Below are 16848 nucleotides of genomic sequence, written 5' to 3' on the forward strand. Positions count from 1 at the left end.
TGCTGGTGTTGTAGTGTTGTAGTGCTGGTGTTGTAGTGTTGTAGTGCTGGTGTTGTAGTGTTGTAGTGCTGGTGTTGTAGTGCTGGTGTTGTAGAGTTGTAGTGCTGGTGTTGTAGTGCTGGTGTTGTAGTGTTGTAGTGCTGGTGTTGTAGTGCTGGTGTTGTAGTGTTGTAGTGCTGGTGTTGTAGTGTTGTAGTGCTGGTGTTGTAGTGTTGTAGTGCTGGTGTTGTAGTGCTGGTGTTGTAGTGTTGTAGTGCTGGTGTTGTAGTGCTGGTGTTGTAGAGTTGTAGTGCTGGTGTTGTAGTGCTGGTGTTGTAGTGTTGTAGTGCTGGTGTTGTAGTGCTGGTGTTGTAGTGCTGGTGTTGTAGTGTTGTAGTGCTGGTGTTGTAGTGTTGTAGTGCTGGTGTTGTAGTGTTGTAGTGCTGGTGTTGTAGTGTTGTAGTGCTGGTGTGGTAGTGTTGTAGTGCTGGTGTTGTAGTGCTGGTGTTGTAGTGTTGTAGTGCTGGTGTTGTAGTGTTGTAGTGCTGGTGTTGTAGTGTTGTAGTGCTGGTGTTGTAGTGTTGTAGTGCTGGTGTTGTAGTGTTGTAGTGCTGGTGTGGTAGTGTTGTAGTGCTGGTGTTGTAGTGCTGGTGTTGTAGTGTTGTAGTGCTGGTGTGGTAGTGTTGTAGTGCTGGTGTTGTAGTGTTGTTGTGCTGGTGTGGTAGTGTTGTAGTGCTGGTGTTGTAGTGCTGGTGTGGTAGTGTTGTAGTGCTGGTGTTGTAGTGTTGTAGTGCTGGTGTTGTAGTGTTGTAGTGCTGGTGTTGTAGTGCTGGTGTTGTAGTGTTGTAGTGCTGGTGTTGTAGTGTTGTAGTGCTGGTGTTGTAGTGCTGGTGTTGTAGTGTTGTAGTGCTGGTGTGGTAGTGTTGTAGTGCTGGTGTGGTAGTGTTGTAGTGCTGGTGTTGTAGTGTTGTAGTGCTGGTGTGGTAGTGTTGTAGTGCTGGTGTGGTAGTGTTGTAGTGCTGGTGTTGTAGTGTTGTTGTGCTGGTGTTGTAGTGCTGGTGTGGTAGTGTTGTAGTGCTGGTGTTGTAGTGTTGTAGTGCTGGTGTGGTAGTGTTGTAGTGCTGGTGTGGTAGTGTTGTAGTGCTGGTGTTGTAGTGTTGTAGTGCTGGTGTTGTAGTGTTGTAGTGCTGGTGTTGTAGTGTTGTAGTGCTGGTGTGGTAGTGTTGTAGTGCTGGTGTGGTAGTGTTGTAGTGCTGGTGTTGTAGTGTTGTAGTGCTGGTGTGGTAGTGTTGTAGTGCTGGTGTTGTAGTGTTGTAGTGCTGGTGTGGTAGTGTTGTAGTGCTGGTGTTGTAGTGTTGTAGTGCTGGTGTTGTAGTGTTGTAGTGCTGGTGTGGTAGTGTTGTAGTGCTGGTGTTGTAGTGTTGTAGTGCTGGTGTTGTAGTGTTGTAGTGCTGGTGTTGTAGTGTTGTAGTGCTGGTGTTGTAGTGTTGTAGTGCTGGTGTTGTAGTGCTGGTGTGGTAGTGTTGTAGTGCTGGTGTTGTAGTGTTGTAGTGCTGGTGTGGTAGTGTTGTAGTGCTGGTGTTGTAGTGTTGTAGTGCTGGTGTGGTAGTGTTGTAGTGCTGGTGTTGTAGTGTTGTAGTGCTGGTGTTGTAGTGTTGTAGTGCTGGTGTTGTAGTGTTGTAGTGCTGGTGTTGTAGTGTTGTAGTGCTGGTGTGGTAGTGTTGTAGTGCTGGTGTTGTAGTGCTGGTGTGGTAGTGTGGTAGTGCTGGTGTTGTAGTGTTGTAGTGCTGGTGTGGTAGTGTTGTAGTGCTGGTGTTGTAGTGTTGTAGTGCTGGTGTGGTAGTGTTGTAGTGCTGGTGTTGTAGTGTTGTAGTGCTGGTGTTGTAGTGCTGGTGTGGTAGTGTGGTAGTGCTGGTGTTGTAGTGTTGTAGTGCTGGTGTTGTAGTGTTGTAGTGCTGGTGTGGTAGTGTTGTAGTGCTGGTGTTGTAGTGCTGGTGTGGTAGTGTTGTAGTGCTGGTGTTGTAGTGTTGTAGTGCTGGTGTTGTAGTGTTGTAGTGCTGGTGTTGTAGTGCTGGTGTTGTAGTGTTGTAGTGCTGGTGTTGTAGTGCTGGTGTTGTAGTGCTGGTGTTGTAGTGTTGTAGTGCTGGTGTTGTAGTGTTGTAGTGCTGGTGTTGTAGTGCTGGTGTGGTAGAGTTGTAGTGCTGGTGTGGTAGTGTTGTAGTGCTGGTGTGGTAGTGTTGTAGTGCTGGTGTTGTAGTGCTGGTGTTGTAGTGCTGGTGTTGTAGTGCTGGTGTTGTAGTGCTGGTGTTGTAGTGTTGTAGTGCTGGTGTTGTAGTGTTGTAGTGCTGGTGTTGTAGTGCTGGTGTGGTAGTGTTGTAGTGCTGGTGTGGTAGTGTTGTAGTGCTGGTGTTGTAGTGTTGTAGTGCTGGTGTTGTAGTGTTGTAGTGCTGGTGTGGTAGTGTTGTAGTGCTGGTGTTGTAGTGTTGTAGTGCTGGTGTGGTAGTGTTGTAGTGCTGGTGTGGTAGTGTTGTAGTGCTGGTGTGGTAGTGTTGTAGTGCTGGTGTTGTAGTGTTGTAGTGCTGGTGTTGTAGTGTTGTAGTGCTGGTGTTGTAGTGTTGTAGTGCTGGTGTTGTAGTGTTGTAGTGCTGGTGTTGTAGTGTTGTAGTGCTGGTGTGGTAGTGTTGTAGTGCTGGTGTTGTAGTGTTGTAGTGCTGGTGTGGTAGTGTTGTAGTGCTGGTGTTGTAGTGTTGTAGTGCTGGTGTTGTAGTGCTGGTGTGGTAGTGTGGTAGTGCTGGTGTTGTAGTGTTGTAGTGCTGGTGTTGTAGTGTTGTAGTGCTGGTGTGGTAGTGTTGTAGTGCTGGTGTTGTAGTGCTGGTGTGGTAGTGTTGTAGTGCTGGTGTTGTAGTGTTGTAGTGCTGGTGTTGTAGTGTTGTAGTGCTGGTGTTGTAGTGCTGGTGTTGTAGTGTTGTAGTGCTGGTGTTGTAGTGCTGGTGTTGTAGTGCTGGTGTTGTAGTGTTGTAGTGCTGGTGTTGTAGTGTTGTAGTGCTGGTGTTGTAGTGCTGGTGTGGTAGAGTTGTAGTGCTGGTGTGGTAGTGTTGTAGTGCTGGTGTGGTAGTGTTGTAGTGCTGGTGTTGTAGTGTTGTAGTGCTGGTGTTGTAGTGTTGTAGTGCTGGTGTGGTAGTGTTGTAGTGCTGGTGTTGTAGTGTTGTAGTGCTGGTGTGGAAGTGTTGTAGTGCTGGTGTGGTAGTGTTGTAGTGCTGGTGTGGTAGTGTTGTAGTGCTGGTGTTGTAGTGTTGTAGTGCTGGTGTTGTAGTGTTGTAGTGCTGGTGTTGTAGTGTTGTAGTGCTGGTGTTGTAGTGTTGTAGTGCTGGTGTGGTAGTGTTGTAGTGCTGGTGTGGTAGTGTTGTAGTGCTGGTGTGGTAGTGTTGTAGTGCTGGTGTGGTAGTGTTGTAGTGCTGGTGTGGTAGTGTTGAAGTGCTGGTGTTGTAGTGCTGGTGTGGTAGTGTTGTAGTGCTGGTGTGGTAGTGTTGTAGTGCTGGTGTGGTAGTGTTGTAGTGCTGGTGTGGTAGTGTTGTAGTGCTGGTGTGGTAGTGTGTAGTGCTGGTGTTGGTAGTGTTGTAGTGCTGGTGTTGTAGTGTTGTAGTGCTGGTGTGGTAGTGTTGTAGTGCTGGTGTGGTAGTGTTGTAGTGCTGGTGTTGTAGAGTTGTAGTGCTGGTGTTGTAGTGTTGTAGTGCTGGTGTTGTAGTGTTGTAGTGCTGGTGTTGTAGTGTTGTAGTGCTGGTGTGGTAGTGTTGTAGTGCTGGTGTGGTAGTGTTGTAGTGCTGGTGTGGTAGTGTTGTAGTGCTGGTGTTGTAGTGCTGGTGTGGTAGTGTTGTAGTGCTGGTGTTGTAGTGTTGTAGTGCTGGTGTTGTAGTGTTGTAGTGCTGGTGTGGTAGTGTTGTAGTGCTGGTGTGGTAGTGTTGTAGTGCTGGTGTTGTAGTGTTGTAGTGCTGGTGTGGTAGTGTTGTAGTGCTGGTGTTGTAGTGCTGGTGTGGTAGTGTTGTAGTGCTGGTGTGGTAGTGTTGTAGTGCTGGTGTGGTAGTGTTGTAGTGCTGGTGTGGTAGTGTTGTAGTGCTGGTGTTGTAGTGTTGTAGTGCTGGTGTTGTAGTGTTGTAGTGCTGGTGTTGTAGTGTTGTAGTGCTGGTGTTGTAGTGCTGGTGTGGTAGTGTTGTAGTGCTGGTGTGGTAGTGTTGTAGTGCTGGTGTTGTAGTGTTGTAGTGCTGGTGTTGTAGTGTTGTAGTGCTGGTGTGGTAGTGTTGTAGTGCTGGTGTTGTAGTGTTGTAGTGCTGGTGTGGTAGTGTTGTAGTGCTGGTGTTGTAGTGTTGTAGTGCTGGTGTTGTAGTGTTGTAGTGCTGGTGTGGTAGTGTTGTAGTGCTGGTGTTGTAGTGCTGGTGTTGTAGTGTTGTAGTGCTGTGTGGTAGTGTTGTAGTGCTGGTGTTGTAGGTGTTGTAGTGCTGGTGTTGTAGTGTTGTAGTGCTGGTGTTGTAGTGTTGTAGTGCTGGTGTTGTAGTGCTGGTGTTGTAGAGTTGTAGTGCTGGTGTTGTAGTGCTGGTGTTGTAGTGTTGTAGTGCTGGTGTTGTAGTGCTGGTGTTGTAGAGTTGTAGTGCTGGTGTTGTAGTGCTGGTGTTGTAGTGTTGTAGTGCTGGTGTTGTAGTGCTGGTGTTGTAGTGCTGGTGTTGTAGAGTTGTAGTGCTGGTGTTGTAGTGCTGGTGTTGTAGTGTTGTAGTGCTGGTGTTGTAGTGCTGGTGTTGTAGTGCTGGTGTTGTAGAGTTGTAGTGCTGGTGTTGTAGTGCTGGTGTTGTAGTGTTGTAGTGCTGGTGTTGTAGTGCTGGTGTTGTAGTGTTGTAGTGCTGGTGTTGTAGTGCTGGTGTTGTAGAGTTGTAGTGCTGGTGTTGTAGTGCTGGTGTTGTAGTGTTGTAGTGCTGGTGTTGTAGTGCTGGTGTTGTAGTGTTGTAGTGCTGGTGTTGTAGTGTTGTAGTGCTGGTGTTGTAGTGTTGTAGTGCTGGTGTTGTAGTGTTGTAGTGCTGGTGTTGTAGTGTTGTAGTGCTGGTGTTGTAGTGCTGGTGTTGTAGAGTTGTAGTGCTGGTGTTGTAGTGTTGTAGTGCTGGTGTTGTAGTGTTGTAGTGCTGGTGTTGTAGTGTTGTAGTGCTGGTGTTGTAGTGTTGTAGTGCTGGTGTTGTAGTGCTGGTGTGGTAGTGTTGTAGTGCTGGTGTGGTAGTGTTGTAGTGCTGGTGTGGTAGTGTTGTAGTGCTGGTGTTGTAGTGTTGTAGTGCTGGTGTGGTAGTGTTGTAGTGCTGGTGTTGTAGTGTTGTAGTGCTGGTGTTGTAGTGTTGTAGTGCTGGTGTTGTAGTGCTGGTGTGGTAGTGTTGTAGTGCTGGTGTTGTAGTGTTGTAGTGCTGGTGTGGTAGTGTTGTAGTGCTGGTGTTGTAGTGTTGTAGTGCTGGTGTTGTAGTGTTGTAGTGCTGGTGTTGTAGTGTTGTAGTGCTGGTGTGGTAGTGTTGTAGTGCTGGTGTTGTAGTGCTGGTGTGGTAGTGTTGTAGTGCTGGTGTTGTAGTGCTGGTGTGGTAGTGTTGTAGTGCTGGTGTTGTAGTGTTGTAGTGCTGGTGTGGTAGTGTTGTAGTGCTGGTGTTGTAGTGCTGGTGTGGTAGTGTTGTAGTGCTGGTGTTGTAGTGCTGGTGTGGTAGTGTTGTAGTGCTGGTGTTGTAGTGTTGTAGTGCTGGTGTGGTAGTGTTGTAGTGCTGGTCACTTACTTATAGTCAAAAGTTCATTGACATTTCGCCAGGCTAATAACTTGATGGTGTTAAAAAAAGTTGTGGATGATATGCTTGTGCTGCTACACTCGACTCAACTGTTTACTGCAATGGGAAACTATCGGTCCAGTTTGGTGAAGTTAATGTAAACTCACCACTGTACTTCCGTAAACTATTGTCTTATTATAGTTTTAGTTTACATCTTGGTCCTAGTACCCCATGTCTTAGTACCCGTGTGTGAGTCTGGATTATCTGCTAGACCGGCCCGTCCTCTCGAATTGCCACAACGTACTAAAAAGGGTGAACTAAAACGATCGAATCTACCCTACCTTACCCTAACCTAACAATGCATAGAAAACGAGAATATTTGTAAGCCGCTATGATTTATAGTACCCCTTTATTTCGCCGTTTGTGGATTTCGACGTCTACACACGCGGCGGTGGCCCATGTGAGAGGACGGGCTGGCTAGACCCAGACCATAAGTTACAAAGTGCTATTTTAAGTGCTATTAAGCAAAGTGCTATTACAAAGTGTAACTCTATTCGGCATGAGACGGAATTGGTGGCCGGACCGTAGAGGGACAGTAGGACATGCCCGCCAAACACACACCGAAACTACGACGTTGGTACAACGTTCGAACAAGTTTTAACCCCTCCTAACCAGTTATAACAATCAATATAGCAAGTTGTAACAACGTTCTAATACGTCATAAACACGTTATGCCTAGATGTAACAACTTTATTACAAGTTGTTACAAGCGGAAAATAGAGACAGTTACGGTTTGTGTTTCCAGGGCAGAGACGGTGACAGGTGTGGTCGAAGGGTGGTGGTTGCCAGTGAGTTTCCATGGTAGTCATGGGCAGACCATTTGGTCCCTGATATCACGTTATCAGTGTTCTTGTTCTTACGGCAGGTTGTTATTGTTGTTCTTGCTGGTAGCTGCTTGTTCTACCACGGGCTGCTTCCTGGGGTTGGAGGCCTGGTCGAGGACCGGGCCGCGGGGACACTAAAAAAAAGCCCCGAAATCAACTCAAGATAACCTCAAGATAACCATCAGCTCGCTCCATGGAACACTGAACAAGAGTGAATCTCTTACACATAACCACTGGCTAATGATCTATAGTGACACGTAAGAGTTAAATGATCTATAGTGACATGTAAGAGTTAAATGATCTATAGTGACAAGTAAGAGTTAAATGGTCTATAGTGACACCTAAGAGTTAAATGGTCTATAGTGACACGTGAGAGTTAAATGATCTATAGTGACACGTAAGAGTGAAGGCGGCTGTTGTAGGTCCATACACAACGCATCCGCATTAAAAATAGAGTTGATCACTTCCTTATCGTTCTCTATCTGGCTCGCGAATGACATAAATATTCGTTAATTAGTATTTATACTTAGCAGTGTACGTCCCCGCCGTGTGACAGGTTGTTGTTGTTAAAGATTCGCTCCCTGGAACAAAGTTCCAAGTAGCACGGGCTATGGTGAGCCCGTAACTTGATGTGTGACCGGTGGTCCTGGCATAAGACCCACCATAAACAGGAGACAATAGTCAATTTATATTTACCTTTACGACAGACCGGTCTTAACTGGCTGTTGTTTTACATTTAGCTACTCCGAACGAAATGTCCATGTAGCACGGCCTATGGTGAGCCCGTAACTTAACTGGATGTTGTTGTTGTAGCTGATACTTAACTGGAGTGGGCATCAGGTACTATAGTGATGGGGCAGGTGAGATGCCCCTACTACACTCACCATACCTCTGCAACACTCGCTACAAAGCACATATACGTGGAACTTGCCCTCCAGAGACACATGCCACATAGGTGTCCGCGAGACACATGCTACATACGCGTCCCCCGGAGACACGTGGTAAGGGAGGGCGAGGGGAGGATTGACTATAACCAGGCTGGGAGGTATGCCAAGATTTTAATACAACCATCAGCACCTGTCACATTAATTAATCTTACGTGGGCCACTTTAACAAGGCAGTCTGGCCATTGTGGCGTCCGTGGCACCTCTCCCCCCCCCCCTCTTGTGCCACCCCCTCCCCCACACCCCCCTCTTGTGCCCCCTCTCTTCCTCCACCACCCCCCCTCTCCCACGACCCTCTTCTACACGTTCTATTCCTGGTAATTAACGTACTATTAATTACCACACGAGAAATAAAGATATACAACAGGTACTTGTTCTGATAAATAAGGATATCAGGTTCGTATTTTACCTGGGTAAAGTGCGAAAAAGACACGTTTTTTCGCGACCATGATTGCTAAGGACGTAGGCTTTCAGGCCCTCATCTAGAATAGAATTTCTTGATCCGAGATGGGACAGCCAAGATTGCCTACCAGTCTACCGATTCGTAAACAATATCAACCAGCTTGAAGATCGTATCAATCGACTCGTAGACAACATCGACCGACTACGTGTTGACAGCATAAGGCGGACAGGATGGTGCACGGACAGACAGGATATAGCGGGTGGACGGTATGGTGAACAGGATTACAGAGGCACATAATCGGTTCAGGAACTGAACCCTCTAGTTCGTTTAGCTAAGCAAATAACAATTTTTGACGCTAGTTACAAAATTATTAATGTTGTATACACATGTACACACTCTCATACATACATGTACATATATAGATATACGTATACACATATACATACACATGCACATACATATCTAATTACCCACACAAATACACACATCAATAATCTTTGTGTCACAAGTGATCAACAACAGGTATGGTGAATAGATGGTATGATCTATCTTCAGGTTATCTTGAGATGATTTCGGGGCTTTAGTGTCCCCGCTGCCCGGTCCTCGACCAGGCCTCCACCCCCAGGAAGCAGCCCGTGACAGCTGACTAACTCCCAGGTACCTATTTACTGCTAGGTAACAGGGGCATTCAGGGTGAAAGAAACTTTGCCCATTTGCTTCTGCCTCGTGCGGGAATCGAACCCTCGCCACAGAATTACGAATCCTGCGCGCTATCCACCAGGCTACGAGGCCCCTGATAGACAAGTTTCGCACACTACAAAACGGTAAGTAGATGAAGCTGTACGCTCGTATTACCTTCCGTCTCACAACCGTCTCATTGAGAACGGAGATGAAATTGGATCATTAAGTGTGGCTAGCATACCTGACCTCCAATAGCTGTGAAAATGGGCACCTATTACGTCTCGGCACCAATTCTAAGGGTCATCTTCACTCCTTATCTCTAACTGGCGGGGAAATTGGCAATATAATCAAACACTGCCTTAAGATCTACCTCTCAACTATATTCCTTTTCAATAATGCATTTCTCTCTCCTCTCAGCAGTAGCAGCATCACCACCACCACCACCACTACTAGCATCACCACCACCACCAGCATCATCACCACCACCAGCATTACCACCACCACCTGCAGCATCACCACCACCAGCATCACCACCAGCACCACCACCACCACCACCTCCACCAGCATCACCACCACCACCACCTCCACCACCACCACCACCTCCACCAGCATCACCACCACCACCAGCAGCAGCACCACCACCACCACCAACATCACCACCACCACCAGCAGCAGCACCACCACCACCACCACCAACATCACCACCACCACCACCAGCATCACCACCACCACCAGCAGCATCACCACCACCACCAGCAGCAGCACCACCACCACCAACATCACCACCACCACCACCACCAACATCACCACCACCAGCATCACCACCACCACCACCAGCACCATCACCACCACCATCACCACCAGCAGCAGCAGCAGCACCACCAGCATCACCACCACCACCACCATTACCACCACCACCACCACCATTACCACCTTCACCACCACCACCACCACCTCCACCAGCAACATCACCACCACCACCACCACCACCACCACCTCCACCAGTATCACCACCACCAACATCACCACCACCACCTCCACCACCACCAACATCACCACCACCAGCACCACCAGCATCATCATCATCACCACCACCACCAGCATCACCACCACCAACATCACCACCACCAGCATCACCACCACCAGCATCACCACCACCACCACCAACATCACCACCATTAACGAGGCACCAAAGACCTCTCCCACTATCCAACATCTCACCTGACGAGCGCAACAGAGCCAAGCAATAACCTTTAAATACAGCCGTGGACACTACACTCCCAAGAGACACTGAGAGCATTTGTTAATTGACTCTTGGTGAAGGTTTGAGTGGGTTTGAGCACTTGCGTCCTTACACTTATCTCGAGTGCCTCGCCAGAGTGCAACATGTCAACAACAAACCTCTCCTCGGCGCTTATAACGGCACCTCACTAACAAGAAAATATCTTCAGTCTTAATAAGACGGAATCGACACTTATAGAGAAATAAAAGTTTAATGTTTGTGTGGTGATGGGGCGAGGGCGGGAGGGGTCAGAGGAGTCGAGGGGGTGGGATGGGTGGAGGGTGGAAGAGGGTGGGTGGGTGGGAAGGGGTGGGATAGATGGATGGGGTCTATTAGACTATTTGTGGTGTACGGGCGAATCACGACTCTACCTGACTCGTAGGCAGCATCAGCGGACTCGTCGCTTCCTATTTAACGAGTGGGATACCAAAGTGATTTTGTAAAACATTTTTAGGTTAACAAAGTAGCCATTAATACAGAAATTAGCCTCTTTAAAACAGTCACGTCACACCAAACACACACGTATACACACACACACACACACGTATACACACACACACACACAAACACACACACACACACACACACACAAACACACACACACACACACACAAACACACACACACACACAAACACACACACACACACACACACACACACACACACACACACACACACACACACACACACACACACACACACACACACACACACAAACACACACACACACACACACACACACTGAAAAACAAGGGGACACAGGTGGAAACTAAGTACCCAAATGAGCCACAGAGACGTTACAAAGAACTTTTTCAGTGTCAGAGTAGTTAACAGGTGGAATGCAGTGATGTGGTGGAGGCTGACTTCATACACAGTTTCAAATGTAGATATTATAGAGCCCAGTAGACTCAGGAATCTGTACACCAGTTGATTGACAGCTGAAAGGCGAAACCAAAGAGCCAGAGCTCAACCCCCGCAAGCACAACTGGGTGAGTACACACACAGATTGATTGTTGATTGACGGTTGAGAGGTGGGACCAATGAGCCAGAGCTCAACCCCCACATGCACAATTAGGTGAGTAAAGATGTGCTGCAAAAATGTACAACTGAGCTGAACATTCCACTCCAATTAATATTTCAGACATCCTTGTGCACAGGGATCTTAGCAGATATATGGAAAACGGCAAACAGTTCTAATCTATAAAAATGGTAACTGGTACCATTAACAACCGTGGCTGTCAAAATACCAGAAAAAATAGTTAAAACAAAATGAGTTGAACTCCTGGAGAGTAATGCATTAATAACAGACAGACAGTATGGTTTTCGAACAGGGAGATCCTGTGGAAACTAATCTACTTAGTTTTTATGATAGAGCCACAGAGATTCTACGAGAAAGAGATGGTTGAGTTGACTTTATCAATCTGGATCTAAAAAAAAAAAGGCTAGAGTCCCACGTAAGAGGCTGTTCTGGATACTGGAACATGCTGTAGGGGTGACAGGGAGACTTCTGACATGGATGAAACATTTTCTAACTGACAGATAGATGAGGGGGTGTAATCAGAGACAATGTATCAGACTAGAGTGTTACCAGCGGAGTACCACAGGGTTCAGTTCTTGCACCAGTAATGTTCATCGTCTATATAAACCATCTACCAGAAGGAACACAGAATTATATGAACATGTTTGCGGATGATGCTAAGATACTGAGGAAGATAGGAGACGCAGACGATTGTAATGCCCTTCAAATTGATCTAAATAAAGTAAGTGTTTGGAGCGGCATGTGGCAAAAGAAATTTAATATGCATAAATACCATCTTATGGAATGGGGAATCGGAAAAAATAGACCACACACAACTTAAAAATTATGTGGAATGAATTAAAGAACTATAATAAAGAACGAGGCCTAGAGGTGGTTTTGGATAGTAAGGTGTCGCCAGAGGAACACATAAAGAACATTGTGAGAGGAGCGTCGCTTTCCAACTTCAGAACTTGATTTTAATTATATGGGTGGTGAAATACTAAATAAACTGTTCACGACTTATGGAATATGCAGCAGTTGTATGGTGCCAGTGCATGGAGCCGGTGGCTGAGCGGACAGAACACTGGACGCGTGATCCTGTGGTCCCGGGTTCGATCCCGGGCGCCGGCGAGAAAAAATGGGCAGAGTTTCTTTCAGCCTGATGACCCTGTTACCTAGCAGTAAATAGGAACCTGGGAGCTAGTCAGCTGTCACGGGCTGCTTCCTGGATGTGGAGGCCTGGTCGAGGACCGGGCCGCGGGGACACTAAAGCCCCGAAATCATCTCAAGATAACTTCAAGATGCCCTTATCTTAAGAAGCACATCAATAAACGGGAAAAGGCGCCACGACATGGTACGAGGACAGACGCGAGGCGTCAAACATGCCAGAACTAGAAGACAGAAAAAAAAAAAAAAAAGAGTTGATATCATTACCACTTACAAAATACTAACAAGAATCGATCAAACTGACAAAGAGCAATTCCTGAAACCAGTAACATCACGAACAAGAGGACCAAGCTAAGGAAACAAAGGTGCCGAACAAATATTAGAAAGTTTTCTTTCACAAACAGAGTGGTAGACGATTGGAACAAGCTAAGTGAGAAGGTGGTGGAGGCCAAAACCGTCAGTAGTTTCAAAGCTTTAGACGACAAAGTACTGGGAAGACGGGACACCACGAGTGTAGCTCTCATCCTGTAACCACACTTAGGTAATTACACTTAGGTAATTACACACGCGCGGGCATGCGAAAACATGCACATAAAGAGAGACCTCACTCCCCCGTAGTCACTGGTAGGCAAGCTCTGTTAGGTAGGCAAATGCGCAAGAGCGCACTAAACACACACAAGCACGCACACGAACACACACAAGCACGCACACGAACACACACAAGCACGCACACGAACACACACAAGCACGCACACGAACACACACAAGCACGCACACGAACACACACAAGCACGCACACGAACACACACAAGCACGCACACGAACACACACAAGCACGCACACGAACACACACAAGCACGCACACGAACACACACAAGCACGCACACGAACACACACAAGCACATAGACATTGACCTACTACAATGCTATCGGAAGGTATGCAAAAAGAAGCAAGAATTAATATGCAAGAAAAGAAAATAGACTGGCTGTATTTTCCTTGACTACCAGAAAGACTTTAGCAGAGGACCAGGCGATAAGGCACTGAACATGCTCGAGACGCCAGATAGGTGTAACTGGGTGGAGGTAATACCTTCCGATACAAGTGTTACGACACGAGGCGAACAATCAGACTGATAAAGAGTAACGGGTTGTTCAAACGTACTACATGTTATCTGTACATGTCTTAACAGTGGGAATGGAGTCCCACATGTCGGTGTTGACACCTAGGGGTGTAGAACACTCGAGGAGGACTGCAATAACCTCAGGAATGACCTCACCATGATGCAAAATTGATCTGAAAATTAACTACTTGAATTTAACCTCAAAACAGTCAAAGTCAATTGTTTATCTGACATACAGAGTACAAAATTTGAATAAATACAAGTCTGGCAAGGTGACAATCAGCCGGGTCTACTGGCCATCAGATGACCTCTTTGGAATCTTTCTAGAAAATCCGATACTCGAAGGTCAGAGGTGGCAGTAAACTGTCAGCATCAATCATACAGGAAGATGGCGTCCCGCAGGGCAGCTCTTGAGCGTCACATGCTTTATGGCTGCGGCAAATGGCGTAGGTGCTCCCATAAGGGATGAGTTCACATGAACACTATATATGATCTGGTCACTTACAGCCCCACAGGCCACACCAGTCACCATGACATCATAAGAATAGAGGAAAAGGCAGAAGGCCTGATGGCCCAAACGTGGCAGCTCCACTATACGAGGCAGCTCCACTATACGGAGCAGCTCTTCTATACGAGGCAGCGCCACTATACGAGACAGCTTCACTATACGAGGCAGCTCCACTATACGGGTTAGCTCTTTTCTATACGAGGCAGCTCCTCTATACGAGGCAGCTCCTCTATACGAGGCAGCTGCACTATACGGAGCAGCTCTTCTATACGAGGCAGCGCCACTATACGAGGCAGCTCCACTATACAGGCAGCTGGAAGGGACTAACCACAGTCAAGCTGCAGGAGTTGAACTCTCCCAATCGACCACAGGTACCGAAACGATCTCGGTACCCCTACCAGGCTATACATTTTCAGCCCCCCAAAAAATGTAGTCTTTAAGTTTACCATGTCTATGAGGAAGGAAATAAAGTCTAAGCACTGAGAAGCCTAGCATCCCATATTATAAACAGGTGCGGTTTCTGCGTTCCTCTGGACTCTAACCATCTCCCGAGTATAGTTCAAGTAAGTTTATTGAGGTAATGAAATACAGTACATCTCAAAATGTTTGAGTAGCGTATGCTGTTCACCCGAATCGACCCACCTCTGGACTCTGGAACAACCAGATGTTTTACAACATGTTAACACTTTTATCCAACATTCACTGCGGTGCAGATTGGCCCTCACTCTTCCAAGACTGGACGATGCGCTAGATAGATGGAAATTGTCCTGTGCGTGTTAGGCGTGTGCATCTTCCTGCACCAAGAAAATAATGTTTTGCCGTGTGAATAAAATCTGTCACCTTCGTGTCTTTAACCTCAAACCTGCCACCTTCCTGTCATCAACCTCAAACCTGTCACCTTCCTGTCATCAACCTCAAACCTGTCACCTTCCTGTCATTAACCTCAAACCTGTCACCTTCCTGTCATCAACCTCAAACCTGTCACCTTCCTGTCATCAACCTCAAACCTGTCACCTTCCTCTCATCAACCTCAAACCTGCCACCTTCCTGTCATCAACCTCAAACCTGTCACCTTCTTGCCATTAACCTCAAACCTGTCACCTTCCTGTCATCAACCTCAAACCTGTCACCTTCTTGCCATTAACCTCAAACCTGTCACCTTCCTGTCATCAACCTCAAACCTGTCACCTTCCTCTCATCAACCTCAAACCTGTCACCTTCTTGCCATTAACCTCAAACCTGTCACCTTCCTGTCATCAACCTCAAACCTGTCACCTTCCTCTCATCAACCTCAAACTTGTCACCTTCCTCTCATCAACCTCAAACCTGTCACCTTCCTCTCATCAACCTCAAACCTGTCACCTTCCTCTCATCAACCTCAAACCTGTCACCTTCCTCTCATCAACCTCAAACCTGTCACCTTCCTCTCATCAACCTCAAACCTGTCACCTTCCTCTCATCAACCTCAAACCTGTCACCTTCCTCTCATCAACCTCAAACCTGTCACCTTCCTCTCATCAACCTCAAACCTGTCACCTTCCTCTCATCAACCTCAAACCTGTCACCTTCCTGTCATCAACCTCAAACCTGTCACCTTCCTCTCATTAACCTCAAACCTGTCACCTTCCTGTCATCAACCTCAAACCTGTCACCTTCCCGTCATCAACCTGAAACCTGCCACCTTCCTGTCATCAACCTCAAACCTGTCACCTTCCTCTCATCAACCTCAAACCTGTCACCTTCCTCTCATCAACCTCAAACCTGTCACCTTCCTCTCATCAACCTCAAACCTGTCACCTTCCTCTCATCAACCTCAAACCTGTCACCTTCCTCTCATCAACCTCAAACCTGTCACCTTCCTCTCATCAACCTCAAACCTGTCACCTTCCTCTCATCAACCTCAAACCTGTCACCTTCCTCTCATCAACCTCAAACCTGTCACCTTCCTCTCATCAACCTCAAACCTGTCACCTTCCTCTCATCAACCTCAAACCTGTCACCTTCCTGTCATCAACCTCAAACCTGTCACCTTCCTGTCGTCAACCTCAAACCTGTCACCTTCCTGTCATCAACCTCAAACCTGTCACCTTCCTGTCATCAACCTCAAACCTGTCACCTTCCTGTCATCAACCTGAAACCTGCCACCTTCCTGTCATCAACCTCAAACCTGTCACCTTCCTGTCATCAACCTCAAACCTGTCACCTTCCTGTCATCAACCTCAAATCAATCTAACGGTTACTACAAGAAAGCATTATTGACGAGCCTACAGACTAGCCAATATCTGCCAGTACTCATCACCATGTACTGAAGTACCACACCAGTACCCCGGGGTACTGCCCTTACACACTCGCCTCCGTGTAACATACTCTGGCAACGGTCATCCAACTGACTGATAAAGATTAAGCCACCCATGAGATGGCACGGGCATGAATAGCCCGTAAAAAGGTAGTCTCATTGAAGCCATACTATACACACACACTGGAGTAGTCACACACACACTGGAGTAGTCACACACACACACTGGAGTAGTCACACACACACACTGGAGTAGTCACACACACACTGGAGTAGTCACACACACACACTGGAGTAGTCACACACACACTGGAGTAGTCACACACACACACTGGAGTAGTCACACACACACTGGAGTAGTCACACACACAATGGAGTAGTCACACACACACACTGGAGTAGTCACACACACACACTGGAGTAGTCACACACACACTGGAGTAGTCACACACACACACTGGAGTAGTCACACACACACACTGGAGTAGTCACACACACACACTGGAGTAGTCACACACACACTGGAGTAGTCACACACACACACTGGAGTAGTCACACACACACACTGGAGTAGTCACACGCACACACTGGAGTAGTCACACACACACACTGGAGTAGTCACACACACACACTGGAGTAGTCACACACACACTGGAGTAGTCACACACACACACTGGAGTAGTCAGTCTGATACTTTCAAGGACTTCATTCAAGAGAAACTGCAATGCTTTGCAGCTTATGACTCATGACTTCTTAAAAGTACTAATAGTAGTAATGGTAGAAGTAGT

Source organism: Procambarus clarkii, chromosome 9 (assembly GCF_040958095.1).
Source record: "Procambarus clarkii isolate CNS0578487 chromosome 9, FALCON_Pclarkii_2.0, whole genome shotgun sequence".
NCBI lineage: Eukaryota > Metazoa > Arthropoda > Malacostraca > Decapoda > Cambaridae > Procambarus > Procambarus clarkii.